Source organism: Onychostoma macrolepis, unplaced genomic scaffold (assembly GCF_012432095.1).
Source record: "Onychostoma macrolepis isolate SWU-2019 unplaced genomic scaffold, ASM1243209v1 Scaffold133, whole genome shotgun sequence".
Classification (NCBI taxonomy): domain Eukaryota; kingdom Metazoa; phylum Chordata; class Actinopteri; order Cypriniformes; family Cyprinidae; genus Onychostoma; species Onychostoma macrolepis.
In genome coordinates this window covers 1-11,036 of record NW_026704635.1, presented here as the reverse complement: position 1 = coordinate 11,036, position 11,036 = coordinate 1, and the positions used below count along the sequence as shown (strand labels likewise).

The window sequence follows — 11,036 nt, the reverse complement described above, 5'->3', positions numbered from 1 at the left end:
TTACAGTTTGATCTAGGCCTACTAAACAATACATGATGAAGTTTCAGGACATTTTATTTGACTTTTATGTGCTATTTATGTAAATACGTAACTTTGATGTGTTTTAGGCCACGCTGGCCAATCAGAAGCCTGAAAAAGTTTCCAGTAGGCGGAGATAACAGCGCAGGCTCCGGCGTCACAAGCCAAAAACTCTGGTTTTGCCATCTACACGATAACACTGCAGCCGGAGTTTTTGAAAATCTTCACCCTGGCAGGAGTTTTTCAAAGTGTTCGGTTTCAGTGACCTGGTGCAGCGTTTGCGTGAGGACGAACGGCCAAACCGCATAGAAAAAGCTGCTGTTTTGAAAATAACCCGCGTTAGGTGTGCAAAATGAGCGTTGAGCATTCAAATCGAATTTAAACTGGAGCGGAGGAGGTTCCAAGGAGAATGGAAATTTCCGCTTTTTCTGCTGGATTATTGACAGTCAGACTCAGAGAATCTTTCTGAGCCGCCGGGCCGGACTGGGCCAAATGCCTGGTGCTAGTTTGCAAAAGTAGGTTTTCGACAAAACCCAAAATAGCCGAAAATCTCGCCAGTGCGACGAGCCGATCCGAGACCTGCCTCTGCTCGCCTCGAGCCAAGGATTCCGATGACATAAGGCACTTGGCCTCACGACAAGCCGCTTGGGAGTTAGGAGCGATGCCGCATTTTCCGCCGCAGGCGGGAGGGTGCTACCGCCCCCGGCGCTTCAGGTCTCTGTGACTGACCGCTGCCTGATGGGCGTGGCTGCTGGCTTCCTCCCCGCCGCGCCTCAGGGGTCATCGCCGGCCTTTTGGCTAAGATCAAGTGTAGTATCTGTTCTTATCAGTTTAATATCTGATACGCCCCTCACCCGGGACTGCATATTAAATTGATTTTTGGATCACGGAGCTGGAGCCGGGCTTGCTGGCCCACTCCACGCATCGGCCTGGTATTGCAGTGTCTCCAGGAACGGTGTGCTTCCCCTTTTCGGGGATTGCCGCTTTTTGTGAAGAATAGCAGAGCAAATAAGGAGGGGCCTTGCCTCGCCTCCCACGGAGGTCTGGTCTCGCAAAGCGGTCAAGTCACCTTTATTTACATAGCGCTTTTAACAATACAGATTGTGTCAAAGCACTTAACAGTATCAAATTGGAAGACAGAATGTCAGTAATGTATGATGGTAAGATTAAACACTCAATTTTCAGTTAAAGGGCATTTCATTATTGAATTCAGACATGTCATTGTCTAGCTCAGTTTAGTTTAAATGGTATCTGTGCAATCAAATCGGCGATAATCGCTAGAAATTAAGCTGCCCCAACTGAGCAAGCCAGAGGCGACAGCGGCAAGGAACCAAAACTCCCTCTGTGACAGAATGGAGAAAAAAACCTGGGGAGAAATCAGACTCCGTCGGGGGGCCTGTTCTCCTCTGGCCAGACGAAACCCGCAGTTCAAAAGTTTATATTTCTATTTTGATTTTGTTGCAATTTCTAACAATAATAGTATTATGTAGTTAGGTATTTTATTTTATTATAGCAGTGGTTGCCGTTTATTGAGATCTCTCACCTGAGGTCTCGGAGTCTTCCACTAACGAGCTGATGCGTCGGATCAGGTTTGTTTGATTAAAAGGGATCATCTAAAACATTGGCTCTCAATTGAAGTCCTGGGCGCCATTTTGCATGTCTCCCTTATATAACACACCCGATTGAGATCACCAACTCGTTAGGAGAGAGAACTAATGAGCTGATGATCTCAATGAGAGGATAGGGGAGGGGAGGGGAGGGGAGGGGAGGGGAGGGGAGGTTGGGTTGGGTTGGGATGGGAATTCCGGGATCGGGGTTGGGAATGCCGAATCCTTTGATAGGGGTGGGGGTCACCGTTGATGAGGATGGTCGAGAGGGAAATGGTAGCCCTGACTGGCAGCTTGAGTCTTCATACTTACCTGGCAGGGGAGACACCATGATCAAGAAGGCGGTTCACCCAGGGCGAGGCTCGGCCATTGCACTCCGGACGTGCTGACCCCTGCGAATTCCCCAAATGTGGGAATCTCGACTGCATAATTTATGGTAGTGGGGATCATGCTCGCCTCCCTGAAAGAGCTGGTTAAATAAATCTTTTTTTGCTTTTGTGTCTTTGTTCTTGTTTCGCGTCTTTGTTTTTCTTTTGTGTCTTTGTTCTTCTTTTCTTTGTTCTGGCTAGTCAGCGATCCAGAGGGTTGTACAGTGCGAACGGTTCTGTCATATCGCGCGTGTGTGAAAACAAAGTCGCCATGCCTTCAAAAGTCCGCCCCACCCCTGATGGGCCATTTAGTTTCAATTTCTCACAGACCTCACTTTTCAAGTCGATCAGACTGACTGTTGCCCAGCTGTAGCAGTTTTCATGCTTGTTTGGGTGTCCTTTCTATATCAGTATGCTTTTTTCTTCGCCTCGCAGCGCCACCAAGTGGCCACTGCCGCGCCTCTTTTCGCCTGACCACAGATTGGGCCCGCATATAGGTGTGCCGATTTGGGTGAAACGATCTCATTCCTTTCTCGAGTTATAGCTATTTTAGCAACCTCGCCACACGACCTGCGAACGCTTTTGAGGTCCCTCGCCAAGGAGAATGGAAATTTCCGCTTTTTCTGCTGGATTATTGACAGTCAGACTCAGAGAATCTTTCTGAGCCGCCGGGCCGGACTGGGCCAAATGCCTGGTGCTAGTTTGCAAAAGTAGGTTTTCGACAAAACCCAAAATAGCCGAAAATCTCGCCAGTGCGACGAGCCGATCCGAGACCTGCCTCGCTCGCCTCGAGCCAAGGATTCCGGCGACATAAGGCACTTGGCTCACGACAAGCCGCTTGGGAGTTAGGAGCGATGCCGCATTTCTCCGCCGCAGGCGGGAGGGTGCTACCGTCCCCGGCGCTTCAGGTCTCTGTGACTGACCGCTGCCTGATGGGCGTGGCCGCTTTCTGGCTTCCTCCCCGCCGCGCCTCAGGGTCATCGCCGGCCTTTGGCTAAGATCAAGTGTAGTATCTGTTCTTATCAGTTTAATATTCGATACGCCCCTCACCCGGGACTGCATATTAAATTGATTTTTGATCACGGAGCTGGAGCCGGGCTTGCTCCGGCCCACTCCACGCATCGGCCTGGTATTGCAGTGTCTCCAGGAACGGTGTGCTTCCCTTCGGGATTGCCGCCAGAAGAATAGCAGAGCAAATAAGGAGGGGCCTTGCCTCGCCTCCCACGGAGGTCTGGTCTCGCAAAGCGTCAAGTCACCTTTATTTACATAGCGCTTTTAACAATACAGATTGTGTCAAAGCACTTAACAGTATCAAATTGGAAGACAGAATGTCAGTAATGTATGATGGTAAGATTAAACACTCAATTTTCAGTTAAAGGGCATTTCATTATTGAATTCAGACATGTCATTGTCTAGCTCAGTTTAGTTTAAATGGTATCTGTGCAATCAAATCGGCGATAATCGCTAGAAATTAAGCGCCCCAACTGAGCAAGCCAGAGGCGACAGCGGCAAGGAACCAAAACTCCTCTGTGACAGAATGGAGAAAAACCTGGGAGAAATCAGACTGGGGGCCTGTTCTCCTCTGGCCAGACGAAACCCGCAGTTCAAAAGTTTATATTTCTATTTTGATTTTGTTGCAATTTCTAACAATAATAGTATTATGTAGTTAGGTATTTTATTTTATTATAGCAGTGGTTGCCGCTTATTGAGATCTCTCACCTGAGGTCTCGGAGTCTTCCACTAACGAGCTGATGCGTCGGATCAGGTTTGTTTGATTAAAAGGGATCATCTAAAACATTGGCTCTCAATTGAAGTCCTGGGCGCCATTTTGCATGTCTCCTTATATAATATTATCTGATTGAGATCACCAACTCGTTAGGAGAGAGAACTAATGAGCTGATGATCTCAATGAGAGGATAGGGGAGGGGAGGGGAGGGGAGGGGAGGGGAGGGGAGGGGTTGGGTTGGGTTGGGATGGGAATTCGGGATCGGGTTGGGAATGCCGAATCCTTTGATAGGGGTGGGGGTCACCGTTGATGAGGATGGTCGAGAGGGAAATGGTAGCCCTGACTGGCAGCTTGAGTCTTCATACTTACCTGGCAGGGGAGACACCATGATCAAGAAGGCGGTTCACCCAGGGCGAGGCTCGGCCATTGCACCGGACGCAGTTGACCCCGCGACCCCCAAATGTGGGAATCTCGACTGCATAATTTATGGTAGTGGGGATCATGCTCGCCTCCCCTGAAAGAGCTGGTTAAATAAATCTTTTTTTGCTTTTGTGTCTTTGTTCTTGTTTCGCGTCTTTGTTTTTCTTTTGTGTCTTTGTTCTTCTTTTCTTTGTTCTGGCTAGTCAGCGATCCAGAGGGTTGTACAGTGCTAACGGTTCTGTCATATCGCTGCAGGTGAAAACAAAGTCGCTATGCGCTCTTCAAAAGTCCGCCCCACCCCTGATGGGCCATTTAGTTTCAATTTCTCACAGACCTCACTTTTCAAGTCGATCAGACTGACTGTTGCCCAGCTGTAGCAGTTTTCATGCTTGTTTGGGTGTCCTTTCTATATCAGTATGCTTTTTTCTTCGCCTCGCAGCGCCACCAAGTGGCCACTGCCGCGCCCTTTTCGCCTGACCACAGATTGGGCCCGCATATAGGTGTGCCGATTTGGGTGAAACGATCTCATTCCTTTCTCGAGTTATAGCCATTTTAGCAACCTCGCCACACGACTGCGAACGCTTTTGAGGTCCCTCGCCAAGGAGAATGGAAATTTCCGCTTTTTCTGCTGGATTATTGACAGTCAGACTCAGAGAATCTTTCTGAGCCGCTCGGCCGGACTGGGCCAAATGCCTGGTGCTAGTTTGCAAAAGTAGGTTTTCGACAAAACCCAAAATAGCCGAAAATCTCGCCAGTGCGACGAGCCGATCCGAGACCTGCCTCGCTCGCTCGAGCCAAGGATTCCGATGACATAAGGCACTTGGCTCACGATGCCGCTTGGGAGTTAGGAGCGATGCCGCATTTTCCGCCGCAGGCGGGAGGGTGCTACCGTCCCCGGCGCTTTCAGGTCTCTGTGACTGACCGCTGCCTGATGGGCGTGGCTGCTTTCTGGCTTCCTCCCGCTGCGCCTCAGGGGTCATCGCCGGCCTTTGGCTAAGATCAAGTGTAGTATCTGTTCTTATCAGTTTAATATTCGATACGCCCCCACCCGACCGTATATTAAATTGATTTTTGATCACGGAGCTGGAGCCGGGCTTGCTCCGCCCACTCCACGCATCGGCCTGGTATTGCAGTGTCTCCAGGAACGGTGTGCTTCCCTTCGGGATTGCCGCCAGAAGAATAGCAGAGCAAATAAGGAGGGGCCTTGCCTCGCCTCCCACGGAGGTCTGGTCTCGCAAAGCGGTCAAGTCACCTTTATTTACATAGCGCTTTTAACAATACAGATTGTGTCAAAGCACTTAACAGTATCAAATTGGAAGACAGAATGTCAGTAATGTATGATGGTAAGATTAAACACTCAATTTTCAGTTAAAGGGCATTTCATTATTGAATTCAGACATGTCATTGTCTAGCTCAGTTTAGTTTAAATGGTATCTGTGCAATCAAATCGGCGATAATCGCTAGAAATTAAGCGTCCCCAACTGAGCAAGCCAGAGGCGACAGCGGCAAGGAACCAAAACTCCTCTGTGACAGAATGGAGAAAAACCTGGGAGAAATCAGACTCCGGGGGCCTGTTCTCCTCTGGCCAGACGAAACCCGCAGTTCAAAAGTTTATATTTCTATTTTGATTTTGTTGCAATTTCTAACAATAATAGTATTATGTAGTTAGGTATTTTATTTTATTATAGCAGTGGTTGCCGCTTATTGAGATCTCTCACCTGAGGTCTCGGAGTCTTCCACTAACGAGCTGATGCGTCGGATCAGGTTTGTTTGATTAAAAGGGATCATCTAAAACATTGGCTCTCAATTGAAGTCCTGGGCGCCATTTTGCATGTCTCCCTTATATAATATTATCTGATTGAGATCACCAACTCGTTAGGAGAGAGAACTAATGAGCTGATGATCTCAATGAGAGGATAGGGGAGGGAGGGAGGGGAGGGAGGGAGGGAGGGGTTGGGTTGGGTTGGGATGGGAATTCGGATCGGGGTTGGGAATGCCGAACTTTGATAGGGGTGGGGTCACCGCTGATGAGGATGGTCGAGAGGGAAATGGTAGCCCTGACTGGCAGCTTGAGTCTTCATACTTACCTGGCAGGGGAGACACCATGATCAAGAAGGCGGTTCACCCAGGGCGAGGTTCGCCATTGCACCGGACGTGTTGACCCCGCGAATTCCCCCAAATGTGGGAATCTCGACTGCATAATTTATGGTAGTGGGGATCATGCTCGGCCTCCCCTGAAAGAGCTGGTTAAATAAATCTTTTTGCTTTTGTGTCTTTGTTCTTGTTTCGCCTTTGTTTTTCTTTTGTGTCTTTGTTCTTCTTTTCTTTGTTCTGGCTAGTCAGCGATCCAGAGGGTTGTACAGTGCGAACGGTTCTGTCATATCGCTGCGGTGTGAAAACAAAGTCGCTATGCGCTCTTCAAAAGTCCGCCCCACCCCTGATGGGCCATTTAGTTTCAATTTCTCACAGACCTCACTTTTCAAGTCGATCAGACTGACTGTTGCCCAGCTGTAGCAGTTTTCATGCTTGTTTGGGTGTCCTTTCTATATCAGTATGCTTTTTTCTTCGCCTCGCAGCGCCACCAAGTGGCCACTGCCGCGCCTTTTTCGCCTGACCACAGATTGGGCCCGCATAGGTGTGCCGATTTGGGTGAAACGATCTCATTCCTTTCTCGAGTTATAGCTATTTTAGCAACCTCGCCACACGACCTGCGAACGCTTTTGAGGTCCCTCGCCAAGGAGAATGGAAATTTCCGCTTTTTCTGCTGGATTATTGACAGTCAGACTCAGAGAATCTTTCTGAGCCGCTCGGGCCGGACTGGGCCAAATGCCTGGTGCTAGTTTGCAAAAGTAGGTTTTCGACAAAACCCAAAATAGCCGAAAATCTGCCAGTGCGACGAGCCGATCCGAGACCTGCCTCTCGCTCGGCTCGAGCCAAGGATTCCGATGACATAAGGCACTTGGCCTCACGGCTGCCGCTTTGGGAGTTAGGAGCGATGCCGCATTTCCGCCGCAGGCGGGAGGGTGCTACCGCCCCGGCGCTTCAGGTCTCTGTGACTGACCGCGCCTGATGGGCGTGGCTGTTTCTGGCTTCCTCCCCGCCGCGCCTCAGGGGTCATCGCCTCGGCCTTTTGGCTAAGATCAAGTGTAGTATCTGTTCTTATCAGTTTAATATCTGATACGCCCCCACCCGGGACCGTGCATATTAAATTGATTTTGATCACGGAGCTGGAGCCGGGCTTGTTCCGCCCACTCCACGATCGGCCTGGTATTGCAGTGTCTCCAGGAACGGTGTGCTTCCCTTCGGGATTGCCGCTAGAAGAATAGCAGAGCAAATAAGGAGGGGCCTTGCCTCGCCTCCCACGGAGGTCTGGTCTCGCAAAGCGGTCAAGTCACCTTTATTTACATAGCGCTTTTAACAATACAGATTGTGTCAAAGCACTTAACAGTATCAAATTGGAAGACAGAATGTCAGTAATGTATGATGGTAAGATTAAACACTCAATTTTCAGTTAAAGGGCATTTCATTATTGAATTCAGACATGTCATTGTCTAGCTCAGTTTAGTTTAAATGGTATCTGTGCAATCAAATCGGCGATAATCGCTAGAAATTAAGCTGCCCCAACTGAGCAAGCCAGAGGCGACAGCGGCAAGGAACCAAAACTCCTCTGTGACAGAATGGAGAAAAACCTGGGAGAAATCAGACTGCCGGGGCCTGTTCTCCTCTGGCCAGACGAAACCCGCAGTTCAAAAGTTTATATTTCTATTTTGATTTTGTTGCAATTTCTAACAATAATAGTATTATGTAGTTAGGTATTTTATTTTATTATAGCAGTGGTTGCCGTTTATTGAGATCTCTCACCTGAGGTCTCGGAGTCTTCCACTAACGAGCTGATGCGTCGGATCAGGTTTGTTTGATTAAAAGGGATCATCTAAAACATTGGCTCAATTGAAGTCCTGGGCGCCATTTTGCATGTCTCCCTTATATATTACTGATTGAGATCACCAACTCGTTAGGAGAGAGAACTAATGAGCTGATGATCTCAATGAGAGGATAGGGGAGGGGAGGGGAGGGGAGGGGAGGGGTTGGGTTGGGTTGGGATGGGAATTCCGGGATCGGGGTTGGGAATGCCGAATCCTTTGATAGGGGTGGGGGTCACCGTTGATGAGGATGGTCGAGAGGGAAATGGTAGCCCTGACTGGCAGCTTGAGTCTTCATACTTACCTGGCAGGGGAGACACCATGATCAAGAAGGCGGTTCACCCAGGGCGAGGCTCGGCCATTGCACTCCGGACGTGTTGACCCCCGCGACCCCCAAATGTGGGAATCTCGACTGCATAATTTATGGTAGTGGGGATCATGTCACGCCTCCCTGAAAGAGCTGGTTAAATAAATCTTTTTGCTTTTGTGTCTTTGTTCTTGTTTCGCCTTTGTTTTTCTTTTGTGTCTTTGTTCTTCTTTTCTTTGTTCTGGCTAGTCAGCGATCCAGAGGGTTGTACAGTAACGGTTCTGTCATATCGCTGCAGGTGAAAACAAAGTCGCTATGCGCTTCAAAAGTCCGCCCCACCCCTGATGGGCCATTTAGTTTCAATTTCTCACAGACCTCACTTTTCAAGTCGATCAGACTGACTGTTGCCCAGCTGTAGCAGTTTTCATGCTTGTTTGGGTGTCCTTTCTATATCAGTATGCTTTTTTCTTCGCCTCGCAGCGCCACCAAGTGGCCACTGCCGGCGCCTCTTTTCGCCTGACCACAGATTGGGCCCGCATAGGTGTGCCGATTTGGGTGAAACGATCTCATTCCTTTCTCGAGTTATAGCCATTTTAGCAACCTCGCCACACGACCTGCGAACGCTTTTGAGGTCCCTCGCCAAGGAGAATGGAAATTTCCGCTTTTTCTGCTGGATTATTGACAGTCAGACTCCAGAGAATCTTTCTGAGCCGCTCGGCCGGACTGGGCCAAATGCCTGGTGCTAGTTTGCAAAAGTAGGTTTTCGACAAACCCAAAATAGCCGAAAATCTCGCCAGTGCGACGAGCCGATCCGAGACCTGCCTCTCGCTCGCTCGAGCCAAGGATTCCGATGACATAAGGCACTTGGCTCACGACAAGCCGCTTGGGAGTTAGGAGCGATGCCGCATTTTCCGCCGCAGGCGGGAGGGTGCTACCGCCCCCGGCGCTTTCAGGTCTCTGTGACTGACCGCTGCCTGATGGGCGTGGCTGTTTCTGGCTTCCTCCCCGCTGCCTCAGGGGTCATCGCCGGCCTTTTGGCTAAGATCAAGTGTAGTATCTGTTCTTATCAGTTTAATATTCGATACGCCCCTACCCGGGACCGCATATTAAATTGATTTTTGGATCACGGAGCTGGAGCCGGGCTTGCTCCGCCCACCCACGCATCGGCCTGGTATTGCAGTGTCTCCAGGAACGGTGTGCTTCCCTTTCGGGATTGCCGCCAGAAGAATAGCAGAGCAAATAAGGAGGGGCCTTGCCTCGCCTCCCACGGAGGTCTGGTCTCGCAGCGGTCAAGTCACCTTTATTTACATAGCGCTTTTAACAATACAGATTGTGTCAAAGCACTTAACAGTATCAAATTGGAAGACAGAATGTCAGTAATGTATGATGGTAAGATTAAACACTCAATTTTCAGTTAAAGGGCATTTCATTATTGAATTCAGACATGTCATTGTCTAGCTCAGTTTAGTTTAAATGGTATCTGTGCAATCAAATCGGCGATAATCGCTAGAAATTAAGCGCCCCAACTGAGCAAGCCAGAGGCGACAGCGCAAGGAACCAAAACTCCTCTGTGACAGAATGGAGAAAACCTGGGAGAAATCAGACTCCGGGGGCCTGTTCTCCTCTGGCCAGACGAAACCCGCAGTTCAAAAGTTTATATTTCTATTTTGATTTTGTTGCAATTTCTAACAATAATAGTATTATGTAGTTAGGTATTTTATTTTATTATAGCAGTGGTTGCCGTTTATTGAGATCTCTCACCTGAGGTCTCGGAGTCTTCCACTAACGAGCTGATGCGTCGGATCAGGTTTGTTTGATTAAAAAGGGATCATCTAAAACATTGGCTCTCAATTGAAGTCCTGGGCGCCATTTTGCATGTCTCCCTTTATATATTACCGATTGAGATCACCAACTCGTTAGGAGAGAGAACTAATGAGCTGATGATCTCAATGAGAGGATAGGGGAGGGGAGGGGAGGGAGGGGAGGGAGGGAGGTTGGGTTGGGTTGGGATGGGAATTCGGGATCGGGGTTGGGAATGCCGAATCCTTTGATAGGGGTGGGGGTCACCGTTGATGAGGATGGTCGAGAGGGAAATGGTAGCCCTGACTGGCAGCTTGAGTCTTCATACTTACCTGGCAGGGGAGACACCATGATCAAGAAGGCGGTTCACCCAGGGCGAGGCTCGGCCATTGCACCGGACGCAGTTGACCCCCGCGAATTCCCCCAAATGTGGGAATCTCGACTGCATAATTTATGGTAGTGGGGATCATGCTCGCGCCTCCCTGAAAGAGCTGGTTAAATAAATCTTTTTGCTTTTGTGTCTTTGTTCTTGTTTCGCCTTTGTTTTTCTTTTGTGTCTTTGTTCTTCTTTTCTTTGTTCTGGCTAGTCAGCGATCCAGAGGGTTGTACAGTGCAACGGTTCTGTCATATCGCTGCAGGTGAAAACAAAGTCGCTATGCCTTCAAAAGTCCGCCCCACCCCTGATGGGCCATTTAGTTTCAATTTCTCACAGACCTCACTTTTCAAGTCGATCAGACTGACTGTTGCCCAGCTGTAGCAGTTTTCATGCTTGTTTGGGTGTCCTTTCTATATCAGTATGCTTTTTTCTTCGCCTCGCAGCGCCACCAAGTGGCCACTGCCGGCGCCTCTTTTCGCCTGACCACAGATTGG

General features: G+C 49.2%; 9 non-coding genes and 1 pseudogene across 9 annotated transcripts; all 10 read left to right on the top strand.

Annotated features, from left to right (window-relative positions):
* The first annotated feature begins 798 nt into the window (after positions 1 to 798).
* LOC131535087 (U2 spliceosomal RNA) lies at positions 799 to 984 on the top strand. Its single transcript, XR_009269505.1, has one exon. It is a non-coding gene; the product is annotated as a U2 spliceosomal RNA (small nuclear RNA).
* A 945-nt stretch (positions 985 to 1,929) lies between these two features.
* LOC131535086 (U1 spliceosomal RNA) lies at positions 1,930 to 2,088 on the top strand. The gene has a single exon (XR_009269504.1). It is a non-coding gene; the product is annotated as a U1 spliceosomal RNA (small nuclear RNA).
* Positions 2,089 to 2,970: 882 nt separating this feature from the next.
* On the top strand, positions 2,971 to 3,156 carry LOC131535090 (U2 spliceosomal RNA). The gene has a single exon (XR_009269508.1). It is a non-coding gene; the product is annotated as a U2 spliceosomal RNA (small nuclear RNA).
* Positions 3,157 to 4,080: 924 nt separating this feature from the next.
* Positions 4,081 to 4,235, top strand: LOC131535096 (U1 spliceosomal RNA; annotated as a pseudogene).
* Positions 4,236 to 5,115: 880 nt separating this feature from the next.
* On the top strand, positions 5,116 to 5,297 carry LOC131535091 (U2 spliceosomal RNA). Its single transcript, XR_009269509.1, has one exon. It is a non-coding gene; the product is annotated as a U2 spliceosomal RNA (small nuclear RNA).
* A 921-nt stretch (positions 5,298 to 6,218) lies between these two features.
* LOC131535095 (U1 spliceosomal RNA) lies at positions 6,219 to 6,375 on the top strand. The gene has a single exon (XR_009269512.1). It is a non-coding gene; the product is annotated as a U1 spliceosomal RNA (small nuclear RNA).
* Positions 6,376 to 7,253: 878 nt separating this feature from the next.
* LOC131535088 (U2 spliceosomal RNA) lies at positions 7,254 to 7,440 on the top strand. Its single transcript, XR_009269506.1, has one exon. It is a non-coding gene; the product is annotated as a U2 spliceosomal RNA (small nuclear RNA).
* Positions 7,441 to 8,355: 915 nt separating this feature from the next.
* LOC131535092 (U1 spliceosomal RNA) lies at positions 8,356 to 8,513 on the top strand. Its single transcript, XR_009269510.1, has one exon. It is a non-coding gene; the product is annotated as a U1 spliceosomal RNA (small nuclear RNA).
* An 873-nt stretch (positions 8,514 to 9,386) lies between these two features.
* LOC131535089 (U2 spliceosomal RNA) lies at positions 9,387 to 9,571 on the top strand. Its single transcript, XR_009269507.1, has one exon. It is a non-coding gene; the product is annotated as a U2 spliceosomal RNA (small nuclear RNA).
* Positions 9,572 to 10,490: 919 nt separating this feature from the next.
* On the top strand, positions 10,491 to 10,651 carry LOC131535094 (U1 spliceosomal RNA). The gene has a single exon (XR_009269511.1). It is a non-coding gene; the product is annotated as a U1 spliceosomal RNA (small nuclear RNA).
* Positions 10,652 to 11,036: the final 385 nt, after the last annotated feature.